The sequence below is a fragment of the Nyctibius grandis genome, chromosome 12 (genome assembly GCF_013368605.1).
Source record: "Nyctibius grandis isolate bNycGra1 chromosome 12, bNycGra1.pri, whole genome shotgun sequence".
NCBI lineage: Eukaryota > Metazoa > Chordata > Aves > Nyctibiiformes > Nyctibiidae > Nyctibius > Nyctibius grandis.
The window spans coordinates 12,050,807-12,058,809 of record NC_090669.1 but is presented as its reverse complement, the minus strand read 5'-3'; the positions used below and the strand labels follow the sequence as shown (position 1 = coordinate 12,058,809).

The window sequence follows — 8,003 nt, the reverse complement described above, 5'->3', positions numbered from 1 at the left end:
TGGAACAAGGCTCATGTAGATGAACCCAGAGCAAAGCAGTCACCTGCAGGGATAGTGCTGCAGGTTCCACAGGTCCGTTTGCAACGTCTGCACCTCACTACCTCAACCATAATGAGAGAGATGTACAGAGACTGAGCAGAGACCACAGCCATTACTAAATGCCTTCAAAATATACCAAATTTCAACTCATTTGAGGACTGGAAGGCTCTTTGGCCGAAAAGGAATGTTACATGAAGGAGGCCTTAACATTGTAGATTTTATTTCAACACTTGCCTTTGGCTCAAGGTAATTGTTCTTAAAATAGCTCTCAAAATGAACAATAAGGCTATATACATGTAACAGAGTTTTAGGCAACATTTTTACATGCATGTATTTCTTACTGCAAAGCCCATCTTCATACCACCTGGATCACACTTAGGACGTGGGTCTCCTGTGATGTCAGGCTGCATGGTTTTCAAATCTATATTACTCGTACACAAAAAGAAGATATAAAAATTAATTTTTATGTATACACATTTGTTATCCATTTATATCCTATTGGAACAGAAACAGAAGGTTAAGCTGAAAATAAACTGAATTGTAATGGCTTCACCATCTAGTAAAACAAATCCAAATCGCTAAGATAGGCAATGTACATTTAAAACATGAGAAGTGAAAACACCTTCAAGAAAGTACACTTCTGAACATGAGCCAAGCGTAGCTAATTAAATAATATTTTTCAGAGTGGTCAAAGAACATCTCCAAAACTGCCTCATTCCTCCCACTGGTCCCACAGAACCCCACATTTTGTGGCTATGGATTTCAGCCTTTTGGATGAAAAATTCTCCATTTTGCTGCAGGAAAGCACAACTTGCAATTTTCTAGCTAACCTGTCTCCCTGCTTGAAGAATCTTCATTTTCATTCTGAACTGAAATACTGCTGAGCTTTCAAAAACATTTTTTTTCTATTCAGGTGTACTTACAAGCTGGGTTGACTGAAGAATGGAGCAACGCAGGTTCTAAATTGGAAGAACCTAAATTGCTCAGTGCCAGTCTCCTACTCTCTTTGCTGCTGCCCTCTGTTGTGTTTTCTGTTTTTTAAGTGACACTCTATGGGATATCTATCTCTAAGCTGACAGGCCAGTTCTATCTCCATAAAGGCCTGCACTGTAAATATCAACAGTGGAATACACATGAGGGACTGATCTGCTGGGTGATGGGGGCAAGTCGCTTTTTTCTCAATAAGACACTTTAATGTCATTGGTTATTTTGTAAGAACAGACAATGAAAAACTTACAACAAGCCTACAAGTAACAGGTATCATTTCTGCAAATCACTTACAAATTAAACCATCCATCCCAATATTTTCTACAAGCAGCAAAGCAATAACTGGAAAATGTCTTTGTTTTCCAATATGCAGACTACAGTATCCCAAACAGTTCCCCTCCACCCCAAAGTTCAGAGCTGACATATTACGCTCTGGCAAATGCTTTCATGACACATACATCTCATCACATTATACAGGCATGACACCATGTAACTGGACATGCCTGTCGAAGCATGACACATCACAGAACAGCGTGTCAGGAAATACGAAAGGGCAGTCTTACAAACTGGGGTTAACAGGCAATGTGGCTTCACTCGATGTTTTCATCAAATGTTTTCACCCAAATCTTTGTGAATAACGTGAAGGCAGCAATGCCTGCTCACAGGCAAACTGGAAGATATCTTCCCCTGAGCCTATAGTCACTGCTGCAATAAAAAGCCACTAAACATTTGACTGCCTCTAATATTTTCCTTCTTTAGGCAACTGTCCCTATGATAAAGATGTCTCCAATATGCACATCTGCCTGCAGGAGTCACTTCACTTTTTCCTATTCAGAGACACGGAGAATGAAGAATTAAATTTGATCAGGTCTATATGTGAGAGTTCAAGACCCTGAGCTGGAAATGACCAGAGGCTGGTAGGGTATTCTGGCAAAATATCACTGCATGTTTGCCCTGTGCTTATGTTCTGCCCTAGATATGTGCTATTGGCCATGGTTACAGAGAGGAGACTGGGCTAGATGCACCTTTGGTCTGAATCAATTTGAGTACAGTTATTTTCTTATATTAAGTGACGCTTAACATACTCAGCTTCATGGAGTCAGTAGCAAGGAGTCATCATGACTGTGAAAAGTTCTGGATACAATTTCACAGAACAAGCTGGTTATGAAACTCCTAAGAAAATTATTAGTCGCAACAGGAGTTAAAAGATCTTCTGGACCAATTCCTGCCACTTTTGAGAATTCTTTAAAATGTCAGACACTGGCTTTTCAGTTCACCATTTCACATCATTTTTATATTCTGTTAATTGATACTTTTAGGGATTTGTGTCTATTGCATGAATTGTTCAGGGTCATACGTGAGCTCCTATAATACTCTTTTACAAAAGGATATAGTTTATCATACTTAACTTGCAAGGATTCCCTGTCTTTACCAGGTGTTAATTTGTTCCATTTGAAGAAGGCAGTCATTATGGGAATGAGTCATAAGAAATATGGCACACATCCTTCTTTCTTAGAGATTGTGGCCATTTGGTTTGGGTTTGACATAAAAAAATAGCATTTTTTACGATTAGAAACATTTCAAAGTATTTTCTAAATACTCATTGTAAGCTACCTATTACACTTACCTCTTCTCAGGCAATATCAATCCTATATTGATACAATAATCACACACCTTCATGTAAAATGTTGAATATTTTGAGAGATTAAAAAAAGGAAAAGTATCTTGACATAAAAATACTGGCCTGTAAAAACATGTATTACATATATTTCTGTAGGTAAGCATAAAATAACCTGAGTAGCATATAAGCACCTTCAACAAGAAGACTAAAACAGTCTGACACACTTAATTTTTAAGGAACACGTTTATTTAAACCCTTCAAAAGTTTTGTTTGCAAGTTGATTTTGTACTCCATCAATGAGATGAAGTCAGTCAGGCCCCTTTTCCCAGAAACAGTCCAAATGCATCTGTAAACTTTGCCAGCTCTATTGAAGAGGCTTAGTACCAGCATGACCTAACTGCAGAAAGACTGAGATTACTGAGAAGAAAAACATGGCTTTAATAATATTGATTTTATCCAAAAGCTCAAAGTGCTTCATACAACATTAATTAACTCTCCCAGCAACTCTGAGAGATCAGTAAGTATTATTATAATTTTGCAGATGGCAAAAGAGATCAAAAGTTAAGAGCAGTGTGTCCAAAGCCAAACAACAGCTGAGGAGCAAAGCACAGGTCTCTCGATGCGCAGGGCCAGTCTAACCAGGCTCTCTCGCTTGTTGGGAACAGGTGACGCTCGATTATATGTGTATTTTCAAATACAAAATTGCAAATACCAGTAGTATAACGGCCAGGGGGTCTATAAGCACGACTTGCTGTATTTTAGAGCAATTAATGACATGATTATACACAGAGTACAACTGCTTTATTTCACTGGTTATTGATGTGATGGTGTGACATTTGGGTGAGGAGCAGGAGAAGGAGGCTTATTCAGATCACATTAAAGATAAAAATGCAGATATTTATAAAAAGACAGCTGTTACTACCTGCAACCTGGCAAACCACATACAAGCTTTAATTGAGTTTTAACACTATTGACAAATCTGTAACTACAATCTTACTTTAGATTTAAGTGGCCTTCATCTGGCCTATTCCCACATGTAAATGTGAAAGAAAAAACAAAACCAAAAAACCATACACACTCAACACGCACATTTAGCTTAAGTGTTAGTGATTTGTTTAGTAGTTTAAAACTACCTTAGAAACCTACCTATGTAGAATTTCACATTATAAATAATATAGAATCTTTTTGGCATGACTAGTATTCTGACATTTTAACAGAGAGGGTTATTTTATCACATGCATTAAAACACTTTACACCATCCCATTGATGAGTATGTTTCTTGGGTTTCTCGCTCTAGCTCTCAACTTAGGAACTAAATATTACCTGTAACAGAAGAACAGCTAAAGGCCTTAATCCTGCAAACACTTTTGTATGGCAATAGTTTCACTGAAGTTAGCTGGACTGACTGAACAGCCCAGCTGACTACTCCTGCAAGGAAAATGCGTGAGGTGATGTAGCACTCAGCCAAAATCAAGACCCATTTCAACAGGCACAGGCACCACTTCCATTTGTGAACTGGAATCTACCCGTATTCCCTGTTTCGGGACACTCCAAAAAACTCGACCTTTTAGGAGACAGTTGAATTTTACATGCTCTGTAGACAGCACTTATTCTTCCTCCTTGCAATGGTACACAAAGGACAAAATGTAGTGCAAAAGGTTGGAAAAAGTGAATGAAGAAAGCAGATGGACTTAGACCTTTTTAGGCTGACATATTACAGTCTGAAAGTATCCAAAGCCCCTCTGCAAGGAAAAGGCTGTTGGCAAATCTTGGAAATAATTGAACACTGAGATATCGTTACCGTCAGCGGAACAGTCACATCTAAGTGAATTTCACGTTGTTGAATTTCTTATTAATGTTGTTACCTAAATAAAAATACAGCAAACTGTCCAGCACAGCAGGCCCTTCACCTATACCCTCTGGGCAGACAGTGAAAACTCAGTACTGAGATGAAGGGATTTCCTGAATACTTATTTGAAATATGTAAGTATGAGCCAAAACAAGCAACCTATATGATGTATTTATATATATATCATTGAATCTATGCAAAAAAAAAAATGCCACAGTTCACTCAATTGAATTAAATTGCTTAAATATTGGTTTAAAGTATTATTTCCCATGTAAGTATGCAGACCATCCTAGAAATCTGATACAGAAGTGCTAGAAAGTTATGTGATCTGAGAGGTGATTGATGTTTTGAAGAAAAAAAACCCGAACAAATTTGAGAGGCATTGTCTCGGGGTGGGGGGCTGCAACCTCCCCTGCCCTGCGCGGTGCCCTGCGGGGGCGGGCAATGCGCGTGCCACGCGCTGCCTGAATTGCGACATCTTGATTTTTATATCTGTGACGGGGTTTCTGGCTCCCCATGGCAGCACCGCTGCCGCCCGGCGCCCCGTCCCTTCCCGGCGACAGGGGCGGCCCCCGCGCAGCCCCGTCCCGCTCCCGTAGCGCCCGGCAGTAAAACCGCACCCGCGGGCAAAAAATAGGCCCTACCCCGCGCAGGCACCGCTGGGATTCGAACCCAGGATCTCCTGTTTACTAGACAGGCGCTTTAACCAACTAAGCCACGGCGCCGGGCGATAAGCTCAGCCTCCGCGCGGCCCCAATACATCGGCCGGCAGCGCCCCGGCTCCGGGCGCGGCAGCCCCTTCGGTGCCCCGGTAGCTTGCCCGTACCGCCGCCGCAGCCGGCCCGGCCCCGCTGCCCGCGGAACCGCCCTCGCAGGCCGGCAGGATCGGGGGCCGAGCCCGCTGCCAGCTCAGCTCCTGCCAAGGTTCAGACACGCAGCTGCGGCTCAGGGGGCGAAGAGCGCCTTGTGCTGCAGCTGTGAGCAGCCGGGAAAAGAACGGCCGCGGGCACCGCGCTGCGAGGGCACTTCTCTGTGCGGGGCTGTGATCGCACACACGCGTCAGCTTTTGTTCTGGCACAACTCACGTAAACACTGAAGGAAAACACACAAATGCCAGCATTTCAAAAGAACATTGGGGCAAGACTGCTTACGGCTAGGCTCCCGTCCTGCCTTGTCCCACAGGGCCTCGACTGCCCAAGGCCCACGGCAGGAGATACCAAGGGAAGGTCGGGCCTCAATTACGTGCTGCAATCGTCTATAATGATGCAAAAATTAAACCACAATATGCATGTGCACAGACTGCTTACGTGCTCTATGCTCTGTGCACACATGTAACACTAGAGTGCCTGACCAAACACACGTATGTTTGTATGAGCTAAATAATCAGAAACAGTGATTGGGGTAGTCCTCCACAGAGCCAACTAGAATTCTTCTCACAGAACTGATGCTGCCACCAGTAAAATGCCTTCCCTCAGGGCCCAGCCCTGTGGCCTGTCACCTGCACAGGGCAGCAAAGGAGGATGTGCCACGCCAAGAAACGCATGGTGCTACCAGGTAGGAATGAGCCATGAAGGAACATGGAGCCTGGCCCGCAACCCAAGGTTATTGGGAAAGGATCATCTTCATGGATAGACCTGATTACAGGCCTGGAGCGTAATCAGGATCTGCAAAGCGTAGAGATTGCTTTGGCAATTTAACAGGCATCTAAGGCATATTTACAGCCAAATTATAGGTGTTACTCTTCAGATAACTCCTACAGAAGGGTAGCCACACTGACTTGGTCTAAAACAGTCTTACGAGTTTCCCATTAGGTAAGAACGGGGACTGAATGAATTAGTCAAACTACAGGGGTACAAGAGCCAGAAAAAAATGCAGATAGATCTCCAGCTTATGAATTGTCCATAATTATCACATTCTCCTCAAAACCTACGCTGCATACAAATATGAGCCTACTGCTTGCAGGTGAGATCGGTTCAGGGCTGAAGACAAGGTGACTCACCTGGCACTCAAGCATTAAACAGGTGATGGTAATGGACAGAAAACAGCAATAAGTAATAAAACTTACTGATTTTATTAAAACCAGAATGTAAGAATTCATTTTTCATTTTTTTTCTTAATTCGGGAAATAGAGGATTAATTCAAAAGAAAACATCCAACCTACTCACATTACTAATGCAAAATGAACCAAGCTGCTATAGAGCAACTGCTTTTTTTCGTGTTTCAGTGGAAAAAATTGGAGCTTTGATTTTTCCATCTGAAAAGGGTAAAGAAAGAAACAAAGAACACTCTCCATTCTAATATAACATTAATTATTCTAAGACTAATCTTTTCTAACATACAGAAATTAGTTCAGTATTACTAACTACATTAAAGCCAAATTAATTCAGCTATAAAACATGCATATTTTATGTGATCTGTTTTAAAAAAAGAAACATCAGGAGCACAGGCACAACTTTCTCTTTCAGCCTCTAACAAAACAATAATATTTAATTAATAAATAATACTACTTATCACCTAATACTTATTCAAAACCATAAATCTGTACAAAACATACTATTCCCTAGAAATATTTTTCATTTAACCTTGGATTCAAGTGTAATTGTTGCTACACAATGCACATAATTTAAAGAAGGAAAAAAAAAAATCTAACTACTTAGGTTTCTTTGTATTCTACAGCTTAACTGCATTCCAGGCTGTCACGTGCCCAGTTCCAACTATTTTACCCACTTCAAGCTCCTTTTAGAAAGAAATGTTGAAAAGGGTGAAAACGCTGGTTTTTAGGCATAAGGCTTCCAAACATTTTAAAACACTTAATCTTTTATTAATTGACATTCTCACATACACTGAATAGATATAATCCTCTCAGGGTTGCTCCTAAGAAAGGGCAGAAAAAATACCACGCTCCTTGTTGGAGGGCACCTTTATTACACAGAACTAATTTGTGCGGCATCATGTCAGACATGAACCACAACTTACTCCCAATGCCTGAAAGCTCCTTTACAAAATTTTTGGAAGGGGTATGGCAACAAGTTAGAAAAAAAATTCATGGTCTTATTCATGGTTTTACTCACAAAACTCCTTCTGATGTCCACTGACAACAAAGATTCTTTGTTTGCCATAGTAAAGAAGAACGGTTTATCTAAGGAATGGAAGGAAACCTGTCAATAATGTACATATCCACATATTTTCTTTAGTAAATTGAACTTGGAACTAGTGTATTCATTTAAAATGGCTTAAAATTTCCCAAAGGACAAGTAAGTAATTTTATTGTCTAGTACCATGCAGCATAAATAAGATTTCTGCTCCTGGGGATTTTATTCTTTACCTGATACGTCACAGCTGTTCAATGGATTAGTACAATGTATTTTATTATTCTTCATACAGAATACTATGGTAGAGCAAGGTTAGGGGAAAGTCTTAGCTTTATATGTGTATGACAAAGATGTACAGACACTCCATTTATACTTACATTTAAACGTGTTAACATCCTGAGACTGCTAGATTAAT

At 40.7% G+C, this 8,003-nt stretch overlaps 1 non-coding gene across 1 annotated transcript; it reads right to left on the bottom strand.

Moving 5' to 3' along the window:
- Positions 1–5,147: 5,147 nt before the first annotated feature.
- TRNAT-AGU (transfer RNA threonine (anticodon AGU)) lies at positions 5,148–5,221 on the bottom strand. Its single transcript has one exon. It is a non-coding gene; the product is annotated as a tRNA-Thr (tRNA).
- Between the last annotated feature and the right edge of the window lie 2,782 nt (positions 5,222–8,003).